The sequence below is a fragment of the Nicotiana tomentosiformis genome, chromosome 2 (genome assembly GCF_000390325.3).
Source record: "Nicotiana tomentosiformis chromosome 2, ASM39032v3, whole genome shotgun sequence".
NCBI lineage: Eukaryota > Viridiplantae > Streptophyta > Magnoliopsida > Solanales > Solanaceae > Nicotiana > Nicotiana tomentosiformis.
Window position 1 is genome coordinate 54,550,695 of NC_090813.1, and position 18,090 is coordinate 54,568,784.

At 34.7% G+C, this 18,090-nt stretch overlaps 1 non-coding gene and 1 pseudogene across 1 annotated transcript; both read left to right on the forward strand.

Moving 5' to 3' along the window:
* The first annotated feature begins 5,596 nt into the window (after positions 1-5,596).
* On the forward strand, positions 5,597-5,703 carry LOC117278942 (small nucleolar RNA R71). The gene has a single exon (XR_004509315.1). It is a non-coding gene; the product is annotated as a small nucleolar RNA R71 (small nucleolar RNA).
* Positions 5,704-8,788: 3,085 nt separating this feature from the next.
* Positions 8,789-13,090, forward strand: LOC104104841 (uncharacterized; annotated as a pseudogene).
* Positions 13,091-18,090: the final 5,000 nt, after the last annotated feature.

Here is an 18,090-nt window from a genome sequence, read left to right on the forward strand (position 1 = left end):
TTGTTTAGAAACCAAAACCTTTTAGAAGGAAAAATAAAACCTTACAATCAATAATCATTTGGAGTAACACATTTGACACCTAAAGTACAAATCGAAATCCTAAAACTTCTTATTCCCTTAAAATATTGAATTCTAAAAGGAAATACATTATCTCGTACTTTCCTCTAATGAAATCATATAGTTCGTTAATGTAAAATCAAATTCCCTCCTAGTTTATATATCAAACAACCCACCCCCCCAACCCAAAGAGTAGTCATAATAAATTCATGAACTATTTATTTTTGTCCTGCACTAACAAGAAATAAGGAGCTTAGTCGCCAAATAAGCTATTATAGTTTTTATGGCGACTAAACTTGCTACAATAAGTAAGCAAATGTGCCACAAAATATACTTTAGTAGGTTGCCATTTTGATCGACGACCTACTTCAAATTTATTTGGATCAAACGCAAACGCAAGTATACGCGACCGACAAGTAATAAAGTGATGAGAAAGTATCGTTCCCACGAGATGTGCCACACATAGGATCTGAAGACTGGGGGATTTATGATCAACTATTGTCCAATCTAAACTATTTATAAATTTATTGCTCAAGTGAGTGTGAAGAAAATAATTGTGATTTTTGTAACTAAATTACTACGAAACTAATAAGCAAACAAGAAAATATGATCGCAAGTAGAGCAAACAAACACTTAGAAAGAATCCAATGAGATAAGGGATATTCTAAGGTTATGAGATTAACGTCTCTCCTATTGCATTTTTTCAATTGATGTAATCACTTGACTTATCTAATCCGTTGATTAGCAGGGTTTATTATGCTCGCAAAGTTCTTTCGACGCTTCGCTCGCCTATTCAAGTATATGTCTATAAAATCAAAATTGACAAGAACGCATGTATATTCCTGCAAAAATAACCAAGTAAAGCAACTAGAATATGTATATCCTAATCGTGAATCTATTCTCTGATGCCCGAATTCAAGAACTTACTCTACACAATCTTATATATACTCTATAGTTCCCACTTCCGAGTTCAATTATAAATTCATAGATAGTACTCTATTGTTAGCTACGTAATAGAATAACTAAATGCAAGGTTGAATAAATAAATTAATATGATAGAATCAAGCAACACAATCAACCATCAAATTACAATAGTCAAAAACGACCCAGAACCCTAGAATAATAAGGTTCTTAGCCACTCATGTTCATGACAATAATCAAAATATTAAACGTACAAGCAATGAATACTAGATGAAGGATGGAAGAATCGATGAATTATGTGCTCCTGACTGTTCTGTGCTTGTGTTGTTCTCTCAAAGTAGCGTCTCCCCCTCCAAATTAGGTTTAGACTTGCTTTTATATGATTTGAGAGCGTCTTAGGTCGAAATAACCTTGTCCCGGGCGAAATAGGACAACTTCCCGTCACCCAGTGCCCAAGGTGGCGTGGGGCGCTAGCCCTGGAGCTAGGAATTTTGTTGCATCTGGAATTTGTGCCCCAGGTAGCACCCCACGCTAGCCTGGGCACTGCACTGTCCACTTTTCTCCTTTTGTTCTCTTTTTGCTTTAAGTCGTGCACTTTCGTCCCACATTCCTCCAAGTGACTCTTACACATAAAAATATCACGAATAAGAATAAATCATTATATTCCACATTCAAATTCCACAAAATACGAGTAAAATGTGAGGCAATATGCATATAAATATACACACTTTGAGCCGAATATCAATACCCTATATTTAGACTCTTGCTCGCCCTCGAGCAATGGAACTATAACTACACCCCAACAATGTACATCTCAACTAGGGAAGAACAATTTAATTTTTCAACCATACACTCTACCTTTGGCTAGATCGATACCGGCAATCAAGAATGAACATACAAAATTCATATTTTTGCCGTTTTACACATGCCCAAGTATAAGTATTTCAATTCAACCAATTCAAACAACCTACCCATAACCACTCTACCTCAAGAGCTGACTCGTTACCACTAAGCACCCTCAACTCGCGCGCTCACCCATCAAGAGAAATTAACAATATTACCAATCTGTTATGAGATCCAATGCCCTCACCAACAAATGAGAGAGTGAATATAGAAATAGTCCACACATTCAAATATCACTTTGAACATAAATTAAGGGCATCATACAATTGAATAAAATTTGCCAACTCTCACAAATAAATTCATGTATATCCCGTGGTCGTACCATAAGCTTGTCCGTAGTGTACATCTCTACAAATCTAAGCTAGCCAAGTCTAGGATCAATTAAGACTTTACGGGTTGTAATATAGGCTAAGGAATGGGTAAGTTATATTTAGGAATAATGACTAACCCGCCTAAGCACTTTAATACACTACACTCAAGAATCAAGCAAATATTCTTCTCAACCAATTCACTCGCCACAAGCCATATACATATAGCCTTTTTCGTTCAATTAAGCATTTCTACATTCCCACTAGCACGAAGTAGGAAGATTAGGAGGTGTGTTTGTTTTTTTTCTTTTTCTTGTTGACTATCAACATTATATGTAGTTTTTTTTTCTTGCATTTTTTCTTCTTCTTTTCTACACACACTCCATACATTATGGTTCATCGACTAGTGGAATTTTTCACAATTTTAGTGCACCTATAGGCCCTTCCATAGTTCCACTCGAAAGTTACTTCCCAATCTTTCACCTTACTTCTTTTAGCGCCTAAGTGCCTTCGGAGGTAAAGGTTCAACAAGCTCAAGTTAAGAACAAAATCATGATATGACTTGTAATGTGAATGCCAAGGAAAAGGTCATTAAGCTCATCAAAGGGGATAGCAACAGAAAAGTTTTATTTGTAAATGACAAGTACATCTATGATCAAGCAAAGAATTGCCTACGGCATCTCCTAGACTAGCACAACTTAATGATTTCGCTTCGAATAACACATAGGGCAAAATCTAGACTTCATGGGATAGCACAGAATATCACGAATCCTTACACACATATTGCACATGACTCAATGAAGACGGTTTTGTTCAACTCTCAAGTCAAGCAAGCACATATAGTTGAGAAATTTTAAGCAATAATGTATTAAGTGACATACAATTCAAACAACTGAGAAAAGGCGTCACAAAGTAGATTATTTATTTCACTTAGGCATCACATTTCAAATCAAATATAACAGAAAGACAAAGCGTATGCCATAGCCTAATGTGCCAGCACCAAACATGTCATAGGTATCTAGAGCAGCTCAATTTTTTTCCTATCCTACTCCTAAAAAGTTAAAAGCAAAATACTTGGTTCATGCTACACCCTTGAAAAAGAATCGGCGTCCAAAGAAAACCAAGGGATACTACCTAACTATCCTAAAAAAAAGTCTTTTTGGTATTTTTAATCAGACCTTAATCCCTCAAGAAAGATGTCCAAGAGATCCATCGTCGGGAAAAGTCTATTTTTTTGAATAAGTTTACTACTCTAAACTAGACTACTACTAACTACAGGGTCTACAATAAAAATCAGAAAGAAAAATTTTATACAATTACACTCAGAAAGTATTTTTTTCCACCCCATACTTATATTACGCATCGTCCTCGATGCATGCATCACAGAGAAATATATTAAAACAAGGATGAGAAATACTCCTTGAGACCCTCTAGAGCCTAGCTATCAAGATGATCCTCAATATTAAGGGCCATGACGACCCCACACTTAAGCTCAAACCTGTCCCTCAGCTTCAACTTCGAGTACTCAGACTTTCCCTAATCTGCAAAATAAAAACAAATAAAACATAACACTAAAAATCTTTAAAATAAAAAAAATAAAATACATGTTGGGTTGCCTCCCAACAAGTGCCTTTTTAATAGTCGTGGCACGACTCTGCTACTCTGCTTAGGCTGGGAACTTTCGCTTCCTTCTCTTTCCATGGAGTTTTGCCTTTTTGCGCGCTCTAGGAGGATCTCCTCTTTCCTCTCTGACCCTTTTCTCTTTTACCTTTACACATTCATCTCTCAACACCACTTCTTCTAACTTGAAGAGTCTTTCCATGCCAGTATACTCCATATAAAGACCTCACTCTATTAACTTCGATTCTACCATAGAGATTATGCACAAATCCTCATAATGCTTAGGAAGATTAAGAACATTGTACACATTAAATGTAATTTCTTCATCATGCACTCTCATCTTTAGCTTGCCCTCCCTCACATCAATAAGTGCTCCATCAGTATCCAGGAGTGGTCGCCCCAAAATAATAGGCACTTATTCATCTGCTAGGTAGTCAAGAATGATGAAATCAGTGGGGAAAGATGAACTTCCCCACTCATACCAGCACATCTTCAATAATTCCTTCTGGCACTGCTAATGACCGATCTGCTAGCTGTAGAGTTATAGTAGTAGGCCTAGGTGCTCCTAGATTGAGATGCTTGAACACTGATAGTGGCATCAAATTAATGCTCGCTCCCAGATTGTACAAGGATCTACTAACCTCGTGTTTTCCAATCACCAAGGGAATTGTAAAACAACCTGAATCCTTCAACTTAGGCGGGATCTTACTCTGTACTCTAGCACTTCACTCCTCGGTAAGTGCAACCGTTTCAAACTCTGTCAATCTTCTTTTATTGGCCAAAATGTCTCTCGGTTACTTGGCATATTTAGGAACTTCTTGTAGCACTTCTACGAGAGGTAGATTTACACGCACCTGGCTCAAGATATCTAAGAACTTTTTGTACTTGAATCATCTTTTGATTTTTGCGACCTTTGAAAAAAAGCGGTGGTGGCCTTAACTCTATCTCCTGCATTTATTCATCATCTTTCTTTTCAGCCTCTACCTCTGGTTGAGGTACTAATCCTTCAAAAACTTCTATAGGGACATACTTTTTAGGTGGCACCTCCTCTAATACTTTGTCACTTCTTAGATTAATTGCTTGTACCTGTTCAATATGATTTTTCTCAGTATCACTTGGGAGTGCTCCAATAGGTTGGGTATTTTATTGTGTTTCCTAATCTGTCTTTCTAAATTTCGAAAATCAATCCTCAGTAGTTGGTTGTCTGTTCGAAGTTGTTGGTTGTCAATTAACAACCTTTTCAATATATCATTGGTGCTTTCTTCTACCTGTTGTGGTGGCCTTTGGGGCTGATTGTAGTTTTCTTTGAGTTTGTATTGATTTTGAGTAGCATGATTTCTACCCCATGAGAAATTTGGGTGGTTCCTTCAGTTGGGATTGTAAGTATTCCCATATTGTGTACTTTGGTTCATTGGACCTCTACTCTGCTGGCTCACATAATAAATAGTCTGATGGTGGCTCACATAATTTCACAACTTTCAACTTGTTGCATCTAATGCCCATGACTCATTGCCATCTTAGCTACTTGGTTGGTAAGTTTAGAAATTTCAGCCCACATAGCTAACATCTCATCTAGCTCGAGTGTACCTGCTGCGTTCTGTTTGATCATTCTTCTTGGTTCACCCCCACTTTGCCAGTTATGATCGTTTGCAGTGAAATTGTTCAGTAGAGTCTGAATCTCACTGTATGTCTTTTGCATGCAACTTCCTCCACAAGCTGAGTCTAGATTTAATTTGGAGGTCTCGTCCAATCCATCCACAAAAGTATGTCCCAACACCTTATTAGTCTAACAATGATGTGGGCAGTCTCTGAGTAGTTTCTTGTATCTTTCCCAAGCTTGACAAAGAGTCTCACCATCTCATTGTTGAAACCCAAGAATCTGGCTCCTCAGCGACTTTGTTTTCTTTGTGGAAAAAACTTGACTAAGAATTTTCGTGCTAGATCATCCCAACTGTGGATCGAGTTTGCGGGCTCTTTGTTTAACCATTCCTTTGCTTGCCTCATTAGAGAAAAAAGAAATAAAGTCAGTCTGACATAGTCCTTGGAGACGTTCGGATAGTTGTATGTATCCGTAATCTCTAAAAAATTATATATATGCCTTTGGGGATCTTCACTCGACAAACTCACAAATAGCCCTGTGGATTGAATTAGTTGCACCATGTACTGCTTCAGCTCGAAGTGTCCAGTTATATCAGGCTTCACAATAGCATGAATCATGTTCACGAGACTAGGCCTTGCGGCTTCAATCACTGGTCTCTCTTCATTCTCTTCCATCTCGATTGGATATGGTTTGGACTACAATGCCAACTTTGCAATTCTTGTTCTTGTTTCTGCCTCCCTCCTTAACCTGTGGAAGAATCTTTCGGGTTTAGGATCAAAAGGCGGAAGATCGATCAAACTATTCCTTCTTTTTAGCATTCAGTGTGAACACCTGTAGAGTCAGAAACAACAAGACAACTTAAATCCTGAACAAAAACACATAAAAGCTTATTTCAGACAATTAGCTAATTTCTAAATCCCCGGCAACGGCACCAAAAACTTGTTGGGTCCAAACGCACACGCGATCGACAAGTCATAAAGTGATGAGAAAGTATCATTACCACGAGGATTTATGATCAACTATTGTCCAATCTAAATTATTTATAAATTTATTGCTCAAATAAGTGTGAAGAAAATGATTGTGATTTTTGTAACTAAATTACTATGAAACTAATAAGCAAACAAGAAAATACGATCACAAATAGAGCAAACAAACACTTAGAAAGAATTCAATGAGATGGAGATATTCAAGGGTTATGGGATTAACGTCTCTCCTATTGCGTTTGTCCGATTGATGTAATCACTTGATTTATCTAATATGTTGATTAGCAGAGTTTATTATGCTCGCGAATTTCTTTTGATGCTTCGCTTGCCTGTTCAAATCAACCTAAGAATATATGTCTATAGAATTAAAAGTGACAAGAACGCATGTATATTTCCTGCAAAAATAACCAAGTAAGGCAACTAGAATATGTCTATCCTAATCGTGAATCTATTCTCTGATGCCCAGATTCAAGAACTTACTCTACTCAATCTTATATGCAATCTATAGTTCCCACTTTTGAGTTCAACTATAAATTCGTAGATAGTATTCTATTGTTAGCTACGCAATAGAATAATTAAGTGCAAGATTGAATAAATAAATTAATATGATAGAATCAAGCGACACAATCAACCATCAAATTACAATAGTCAAAAACGACCCATAACCCCAGAATAATGGGGTTCTTAGCCACTCATGTTCATGACAATAATCAAAATATTATTTTTAAACATAAAAGCAATGAATACCAGATGAAGGATGGAAGAATCAATGAATTTCGTGCTCCCGACTATTTTGTGCTTGTGTATTTTCTCTCAAAGTGGTGTCTCCCCCTCCATAATAGGTTTAGACTTGCTTTTATACAAGTTGGGAGCGTCTTGGGTCGAAATAACCTTGTCCCGGGTGAAGTAGGACAATTTCCCGTCACCCAGCCCCTAGGGTAGCGTGGGGCGCTAGCCCTGGCGCTGGGAATTTTGTTACATCTGGAACTTGCGCCACAGGTAGCGCCCCACGCTAGCCTAGGCACTACACTGTCCACTTTTCTCCTTTTATTCTCTTTTTGCTTCAACTCGTGTACTTTCATCCCACATTAGAATAAATCATTACATTCCACATCTCAGTTCCACAAAATACGAGTAAAATATGAGACAATATATATATAATACACACTTTAAGCCAAATATCAATAAGCAACTGCACCAGTTGGGTACCCCATATATTTTGCCATAACTTAATCTTGGTCTAACGTTAAACATAATACATTTTTATTTCCTTTTAAATAATAAAGATAAGAAATTTAACACAATACTCGGTTTGTCATCATACATTTGCGAACCATCATTATCACCAACTAAATTCCAATTTGCCATCGAATTTGACCAAAGCCAATAAATTAAGAAATTTAGTTTATAATATCGAGTTTGCTAGAAAATTAATTCATTCGAATATTAAAATTTCCTAATAAAAATTTTCAATTCAAAGTCTACTAATTCTTCAAAATTGGTCGAAAGATGATTAGATTAATATTTCCAATCCTGTGTCCAAAAAGAAAAAAAAAGGAATTATGTCCCCCATCAAAAAGAAAAAGAAGAAAAACAACCGAAATTTTGCCCACTTACTCTATGTACAGAGACAAGATGACTATAGGTGCCATTCTCAAGATTCAAAGTATCAACAATAATAGCAATAAAAATAATCCAGGATTCGAAGGTTGCGGTGTTACCATGTTATGCATACAGTATACATGTCAGTAGCTACAAAGACAGATTAGGAATAATGGATCGGTTCAGTTAGTTTTTGGTTAATTTGAATATGTCTTTCATTCACAAGCAAATAAGTTCGATTTTAGTTCGAATTTTAAACGCTTAATTTAAAAATATTCTAAATAAAAATGCAAAAGAAAAATAACATTTCATGAAAGAGCGCTTCCAATATATATATTTGCTTAAAGAGTAGCTTAACTACACTATATATTCTTTGTTTGACTAGATTAATTTACTTGTGTTGTTCTTTGTTTATTTTTTCATCTTAATTGTTGAGTTATATGACAATTATTTTCAAAGAAAAACCTTCAACATTCAACCTATGATATTTTATTCAAAACGACTATCAATCAAGCCATTTAATTTTTTTTTTCAAAACTCAATAGAAGATATTGCTCAAATTATATTCTAATATATAAATTAATATTGTTTTATTAAAAATAAAAAAATTATATGATAATTAAAAAAAAATTTAAATTACCTATAAAAAATAATTATTCATAAAGTAAAGTATAATGATAGAAACAAAATAAAGATTGAAAGTAAAAAAAATGAATAAAAGAGACTTAGCAATCAATAAAAGAAAGAAAAGGAGGGAAAGAACCGAAAAAAGAAAAAAAAATGTGAGGCCTAGCCTGTGTCACTCTATCCATATATAATCGGAGATATTATATGCATAGTAATCATTTTAGCAAAACTAGCGGGTGGCGTGAATCCGCCCCTGCTTCAACGTAATCAACTTAATTTCAGTTCTTAATCTTTTTGGAGCAGCACAGTGGGTGGATGAGTTTTATATCATTTTTATGTGTTGAGGGTTTTATGATTATGAAACCCTTTATACAAGATGGTTAATTCATGATCTTAAAGGAATTATGGACTCTGTGATTATCTAGTCTCAGGTGGGTTTGCATGGTGAATGTGATCACAAAAAATGAAAAAGAAAAGATTTTTGTGTTTTATTCTTTTGTGTAAATTGCGATTCTAATTCAGGGTTTTAGCTGATGGTTTATTTTGTCATGGAGTCTGAAAGGGTTTAGTTTGTTGAATTTCTTGGTTCACTTTTCAGCAAATTGGGCAGGGGTCCACAAAGAGAAAAGGGTAGGAAAAGGGTATTGGTAGTGTTTTTCCAGATTATAAGTTCTTGATATGACCTATGAATCGTTTCTGAGCAAGAATGAGAAGGAATTTTGTTACCCTACCCAATTTGTTGGAAGAATAAACAGAAAAGATAAATACAATAAGCAGTGGTTTAATTAATATAACAAAGCGGTGATTGTATTTGGTATTTTCTGTCCTAACAGGGGCATGGATCATATGTTAGTGTTATTGAATTGGATATAATGACTGCATCATTTATAACTTCTCTAAAATTATAAGTTAAGGTGTCGTGTGCTTTGTTGAACAAATGACATCTTCTTTAGATTCGGGATCATGCTCAATTATGCTTCTCGTTCGAAAGGATGAAAGGTTATACTAATATCTGATATTACTGGTCAATTCCAGCACAGTGTACAAATGGCTCGTTCCACTCTGGAAGAAATGTCAGCAACTGGTGCTTTTGAGAGAACTGCTTCAACCTTCCGTAATATCATCTCAAGGGACCCCAATTCCCGTTTTCCAGCAGAATCTGGAAGGTACCACCTCTACATATCATATGCTTGCCCATGGGCATCAAGGTGCCTTGCCTACTTGAACATCAAAGGACTTGACCAAGCCATTAGTTTCACAGTAAGCAGTTGAATGAACTTATGTCCTGGACTCAAGTTTGGACTCCTAGCAGTCTCATTCCATTGTTTTTGGCTTGCAGTCTGTTAAACCTAAGTGGGAGAGGACGAAGGATAGCGATGAGCACATGGGATGGGTTTTTGCTTCATCAAGCACCGAGGATTCAGGAGCCGATCCTGATCCTCTTAATGGAGCGAAAAGCATAAGGGAGCTATATGAGCTTGCAAGTACAAACTATTCTGGAAAGTACACAGTTCCGGTATGTTTTATCAATAAATAGAATTTTTATTAACATTTATTTGCTTAATCTGTTCATATTTTTGTTGATTGATGGTCTGGTTTTTCTAATAGGTTCTTTGGGATAAGAATCTGAAGACAATTGTGAACAATGAGAGTGCAGAAATAATACGCATGCTTAATAGTGAATTTAATGACATAGCTGGGAATGCAGCTTTGGACCTTTATCCTCCTCATTTGCAATCCTAAATCAATGAAATAAATGAGTGGATATATGATGGAATAAACAACGGAGTATATCGATGTGGTTTTGCAACGAAGCAAGAGCCTTACGATGAGGTAACCTTTTACCACCTTTTGAAGTAGACTACAAAACTCAAAGGAGTCATTTGCTAAACATCTTGAAATTAATAGGTCCTCGATCAGTTCTATCTGAGAAAAAGTTATTATCTTTGTGTCCTTGCAGGCAGTGCAAAAACTGTACGAAACTTTGGATAAATGTGAGATGATACTGAGCAAGCAGAGGTACTTATGTGGAGATCAAGTGACTGAAGCAGATATTCGCTTGTTTGTCACCCTGTTTAGGTTTGACGAGGTTAGTGACTGTTTTCTTATGGACCACTGTTCCTTCCAAAGTGAATTATTTGGTCTTAGAAACATCACTAAAAGGAAAAAAATAAAATAAAAGGAACTAGTGAATATTTAGAAAGGAGATTGCTTTTTGTACTCTCTTATCCTCAGTGTTATTGGTTCATTACAAAGTTTACCTTGAGTTTGTTTTGAATGCTAAAGCTTCGGATACTTCTTTGTACAGCAACTTCAAAATTTATTGATGCGGCAATCTTCCCCTTCAGGTGCTATATCACATCAATACTTACCCTCCCTAAAGTCTGAGCCGTTGTGCATAGAAGTCCATTGATATCAATAGAACCAGTTGATCTTCTCATTACTGCTACCTATCTATGAAAGCCTAGGCCTATGTTTGTCATGTAGTCGTGCTGAACTCTTGGAAGGTGTTTGAAAAATAGGCCTTCAATAGTCTTGCCCTTGTATTATAGGTCTAAAATAGACCTCCCATTTTCTAAGATTTGTCTCTACAATTTACTGCGAAAGTACCCAAGATTTACAAGCATGACTCACCTAGCTAAGTAGCAGGGCGACTCGTAGTAAGAAAAAGAATTGGTAGCTGCAATTGAAGTATTAATCTTCGAATGGGACATTTCTTTCCACCAAAAAAACATAGAATAAAAGATTTAAACCCTAAGAGATTGGGAATTAGTCCTTTGAGTTTACACTCATGAAACACTCCCAGACTTGTTTATATTCCAAAGTTAACCTTGGGTTCATTTTGAATGCTAAAGCTTCAAATTCCTCCTATGTACTGCAACATCAAAACCTTACTAGCGTGGCAATCAACCCCTCCATGATGAGCAGGTCTCATCAGTACTTGCCCTCCAATCAGTCTGAACCGCTCATGCATTGATATCATTAAAACCAGTGGATCTTCTCACACTGCGACCCTGCTAGGGTGATTCACAAATAGGCCTTCACATTTGTCAAAAAATGGACCTCCCATTTCCTAGGAATTGCGTGTAGCATTCACTGGGAGAGGACCCAAGATTTCCAAGCATAACTCAATTACTACCTTAAATGACCTAGCTAAGTCAAAGGGCGACTCATAAACTAAGAAAAAATGAGAGCTGCAATTAAAGGTTTAATCTTTAGACTAAAACATTTAAACCCTTAGATTAGGTTCTGTCAGATTATTCCATCTTTGATATGGAGATAACTGTAGGTTTGTCATAGCCCTAAGTTTACAAGCTAGTATGTGTTCACCCAAATTATGGATAAGCTCATCAATAATATATAGGATAAAGCTCCATGGTATATGCTATTGATGATAGTGTTAAATTGATAATATTAGCATGTGAGTCAATTAGAAGTTAGAACTAACTCACTAAGGAGAAAAAAAACCCCAGAGAGTAAGGTTTTAGGATAAGTAACTATAAGATAGAATGTATACACTGCAATAAAAGACCTCATAATAATGATGAAAGTGAAGTGAGATTAGAAGACTAGCAATATTATATGGAGTAAATTTCTCTTCAATTTTTATTTTTTTACTCTTTCTTGAATTTCTTTTATCGACTTTCATCTCACTCATCTTGATGTATGATCAATGACTTTTCCACCGAAAGAAAGAATAATAAAACAGACCCCTTTCCAAATTTTGGAAAAAAGAAAACAAGATATTCGATATATGGTTGAGAAGCTTGTTGGTGAATATCAAACTTTATGATTGCATGAGCATTTGACAGATATTTTGCTGTGTCCAATCCCTTTCCTTCCAGATCAGGGAGTTGATCCAAGTGGTTTTGGATAATTGCAGGTGTATGCTGTCCACTTCAAGTGCAACAAGAAGCTACTACGTGAATTTCCACATTTGTTCAATTACACCAAAGACATTTTCCAAATACCAGGCATGAGCAGTACCGTCAACATGGAACACATCAAAAAGCATTACTATGGGAGCCATCCGACCAGCAATCCTTATGGAATCATTCCCCAGGGTCCAAATATCGACTATTCTTCTCCACATGATCGAAAGAAGTTCACTAAGTAGGAAAGGTACACAGTCTTGGCATGCATTTTCAAAGTTCGCTCATCTTGTTCACCTGTTAAGAAGTATTCCTGCGGAGTCTACAACTGATGGTGCCTCATAAATCTTCAGTTTTTTACAGTGTAAAGTTATGTAATTATAAGAGATGTAAGTTGTGCTGGTTTTTCGTAAGCGAGGAGCTAAACAATAGCTGCTGCTACACTGTTTCTTCATCCTAGAAGTGTTTCTGTGGAGTTACTACATATACTGCCTCATGACTCATGTGTCTGCAGTGTAAATTATCTAATAACAGGAGATGTAAGTTGTGCTAGTTTTCTGAAAAGAGAGGAGTAAACAGCAGTTGCTGCTACATTTACTGCTATTCATCCCCTTTACTGATAATAGTCTTTTGCATTTCTTGTTTTTTTTTATAATCCAGCGCAATTGGTTCCAATTTGTCAGATTCCAGAGTAGCAATGTTTTTGCTTCGTTGCATCAAGAAGATCTCTCTAGTTGATAAGATAGTCTTGTGCCTTCACTTTAGAGTCGATATAAATAGCTAACCTGGCAAACAAAACGATGAATCATTTAAATACTTGCAATTTCTACACATTCACAAGCACCCAAATTAAGGAAATCAATCTTGAAATTTAAAGATCATGAGGAAATTGACAACTACGCAGGTCTTGAAAAAAAACATGTTATAAGATGATCATTCTGTAACAGCTTTGAAACGAAGTTGTTTTATTTTCTTCAAAATGATAAATTTTATCCTATGTCATAAGAATAGTCGGTCCTGTTGCTGACTTGTTATATCAAGAAGGCTAAAATGACGTTGAAGCTTCATGAGAAATCTCGTCGAAACCTTGAAAGAGAGACCAATAACTTGCAAATTGGGTAACAAAGGAACAATATTATAAGAAATTTCGTATGTGAATCTATTTTAAATGAGAAAAGGATATTCTTTCCAAATCAATTTATACGATCCCCTTTGATGTTTAGATATTGAAAATGTTTTATGTCATTTACTAACAATACTATTTTATATCTCAAGTTTGATTAGTTCAAACTCATTTAATGATGACTAGATTCAAAGTTAATTTGATGTGATGTCTTCTGTAGCAAATTGAACTTTCTCCTACTTACTATTTATATACAACAATTTAAAATGTAAATGAGTGGTTCGAAGGAATCTTGACTTGTTTAGAAATCATTAAAATCACGAACTAGTACTTATTTTTGTCGATATTTTGTGGCGACCTCTCTAGTTGCAATAGAAGCAAGTCTCGAGAAAATGACATTGTATAGCCGATGTAAAAATAATAACCGAAAAAATATATAAACTTTGTATATTTTTTGTATATATATACATTATGTATGTTATATACAAAAATTATATAAATTTTATATACTTTTTCGGCTACCAGACGTAAATAGTTTCTGGCGCGGGCTAAAAGTGATAATACCCCGTTTCTCGTGACTATTTTGAGTAGCGACTACTTTTTGTGACGAGCTTAGTCGCCACAGAATCTATTTTTAACTTTTGTGGCGACTAAGATCGCCACAAAAAGTAAATTAATGTGCCACAAAATATATTCTGCGAAGGTCCCCGTTTTGGTAGTCGCCACAAATGCTAATAAAGCTTCTATGGAACTAAGCTTGGCACAAGCAGTAAATAAATACGCCACAAAATAAATTTAATAGAGGTCGCTACTCAAAACAACACATATAATCTGATCCTGAAACTATGACTTAATGGCGACTCGATGCTTACTTTTGATCGTAACTAAAAAGATCATCACAGAACATTATCACCGAAACCTTATTAATTTACTGTATTGCTAGCATCTAAATCGTTTCGTTTTTGTATCTCCTAAGCTCTCAATATGGTGGTATACTTATGATATATGTTCTAAACCAAAATGCTTACCAAAAAAAAAAATGAAAATAGACAGAGAAGGTAATAACTAATAAGTTTAGGTAAAGACAGTTTTACATATGGGAATGGCAATAAAAGAATGATAAGATAAAGAAAAATCACGAGGCATAGTCCAGCAAGGCCAGATTGAAGTCATAGAACTTTTGAAAGTGTAGACACTAATATTTTTTCTCATTCCCATGCTTAGAGAAATTCCCCTAACTCAAAATTTTTGGCTAATTAGTGAGTTGAAAATCGTGAGGTCTCGCATTGAAATTTTAACAGAGGTAAAAATATTAGGTAATTTCTGGACAAAGCTACTCGATACCTATATTGGTGAGAGATAACAGATATCTGTGAAATTAGTTGAGATATGCAAACTGGACCGAATATGATTAGCTAGGAGACACTAGAAAGCAGCCAAGCATATTGGTTGTACAAATAAAAATGTTAAATCAAGTGTCAATCTCACGACTATTCACAAGCAATTAGTACAAAGCTTGTTTTATTTATTTTTTCAGATGGCCAGTGAAGTGAATGAAGTAGAAGTAGAAGTAGTAGAAGAAGAAGAAGTTGCATAACTAAATTAGAAAAGAGCTATAGTTAAAGTTAATTTCTATAACAAATGATGCTAGGAATTCGACTTCACCAATTGCAACTCAAGTTTAACAAGCAAGAATTCACTTTGCTCGTTCCACTAAGATATAAAGGAGTAATAGTTTTTCTTTGGTTTTCCATCCAGTGCGCAATATTAATTGGTCCGATTGATTAGGATTTGCACTAGAAAATTTCAATTTCAGAGTAAAGTGTTGTCCAGTAAAAATAACTTCATTTACATGATCCAAATTCAAGACTTCTGATTAAGTATAAACGGATATTTTCCACCCCAAACCAACCTTCGTCAATGAAATAAATATTATTGAATAGAAAAGAAATATCTTATAGACTTCACCAATAGACTTATTTTATTTTACTTATTATCTTCTAATTAATAACAATTGAATCCCAGGTAAAAAGATCTAAGAAAAAACACGCCCTAGGTTGCGTGGTCAAGGCAATATTATTTTCTTTGTATAACTCATTGATTATTAGGGGAAAGACTTCTTCTATACCTTTTGATCAAAGTCGTCATTGAATTTTCGCCAGACAAAAGATAAAGAAAGAAAGAAAATCAAATATAATAATATGGTCGTTGGATTACCTCACCATATCACAATTTGATGGACCCTTTTATGGAATTAAAAATTAAAATTCTTAGACTATAAAACCAAAAGATAGCTTATAATAAATGGAAACAATTCAATTTGTGGAAACATTGCTTTTGATCTTTCTTGGGCAACTATTGCGAGATCATGATGAAAGGTGAATCAACCATAAAAAAATTGGAAAACTTTATGGGGCATTATATACAACTATTTTAATTTTGGAGGAGTAGAGTGATAATGATTTGATAATTGAAAGATACATAAAGAAGTGAAAGTGATTAAAAGATGAGCAGATAATGAAAAGATAGTGACAGCTGCTTGACAGGGAGAGAGATTTTATTATTAACTTCTAGAAATTGAAATATTTTTTCAAAAAAGGTAGGTCTACCAGCAGCAATTGGGAATAGGCTTCGTAAAGGGGTATAATGGATGTATCATATCATGGACATGTGTGCTAGAGAGAAGGAGAAGAGGGTGAAAAAAAAAATAGTGTTTTACCATTTTTATTCTCCGCGTTGAATATTCGTATTAAGGTTTAGCTAAATTCGATTCTGTACCGAAATATTTCATATTAGAAAATAAAATGTTCCCTAACAAAGGAGATTACATACTAACCCGTAAAAATTAAGAGATGAAGTACTTACCAATCACTACAATCTTTGTTGTTAAATGCTTTGGCATTTCTACATTGCCATCATACTTATAGTAAAAAAACTATTCTTGGAGAATTAGCATTAAAGGAAATTAAAATCATCTAATTTTCTCAATCCAAAAAAATTAAATTCAATTCTTGAATATAATTTTCAAATGACCAAATTTATTCATATCTGAGATCATCCAAATATTTAGTAGGACCAAAACTGGATTCTTATTCTTGAGATGAAGAAGTAACAGTTTAATAAATTAATTTTTATAATAGTTTGTATTTTTTTGTTATAATATGTTACATTTAGTACAAAAAAAGGTAGTGCGAAATAAAATAATTACTTTTTAAGGATTAGTGAGCCACGACACTTTTGGATCCTCAAACAAAATGTCATGATCTTTTGGCCTTTTTCATGAAAAGACCAAGAAATTGCAATATTTAATGATGAATACCTTATCACTAAATAGAAGCAAAAAAGAATCATATCAATATACTTAAGAAAATTAATTTTAGCAATTTAGAATACAAGGAAGAGTACAAAACCAGGCCCCTACCCATTCCTTCCCTTATTAATAAGTGGGAATTGAATTAGTAGATGAGTGAGTGTGCAACTTTTGGGGAGCAAATAAGGATGGGACCCTAATTTCACCCCACGAAAAAATTAATACTATGGTATCCAAGAAATCATATTCTCTTTCATTCTTTCTTTTACTTCTTTTCTCACTACCACACGCAATTTTGTAGGAAGTCTTTGTGTTTAACCCATGAAAATAGTCTTTTGCTGAAATGTAAAGTAAGTTGCATACAATAAATTTTTTTGGTTCGATCCTTTCCCGAACTTCGCACATAACGAGAGCTTAGTGCACCGAGCTGTCTTTTTTTTGTGTTGACATGCTTATAATAGGTAATAACCTCTCACAAGAAAAACAGGCGGAGTCAGGATTTAAGCGTTATGAGTTCTAAATTTTAGGACAATGACATTAAGTTTTAGTAACTGATTCTGAATTTAATTTATATATATATATATATATAACTGATTCTGAATTTGTTAATACTATTACAGAATTTGGACTAAAGCTATTGGATTGGTACGAACGCATGCGTCGGCTTCTAGCCCCGCCCCTGACAATAGATATGAATCTTTCGACAAGGTAATCCACTGCTTGGAAAATTAAGTTTTTCGTTGGAAATAGAACTTAAATCTAACATTAATAACAAAATCATCTGCATAAAGAGAGAAGCTTAACCTGTAATAAAAAAAGTAGAATCATTCTACTATGAAGAAGAATAAAATTTTAACTTTTGATAATAATTATTTTTCACTATTTTCTGCCCTTTTCCAGTGAATGCAGTGTAGTGTAGTGTAATGTAATGTAGTGTAGTGTAATGTAGCGTAGTGATCATTCAAATGATGAGTGGCAACAAAAAATCAAAAGGGTAGAACGAAAAGGAAAAGAAAGAATGACAGTGACAGCAAAAAGGAAGAAGAAAATAGGAAAAAAAGTTTTTTAAAAAAAACATAAACAATAAGTACTTTTTGCATCAATACATACTATTACTAGATACACTTGCTAAAAAAAGAAATAAATACGATTGATAATCTATAT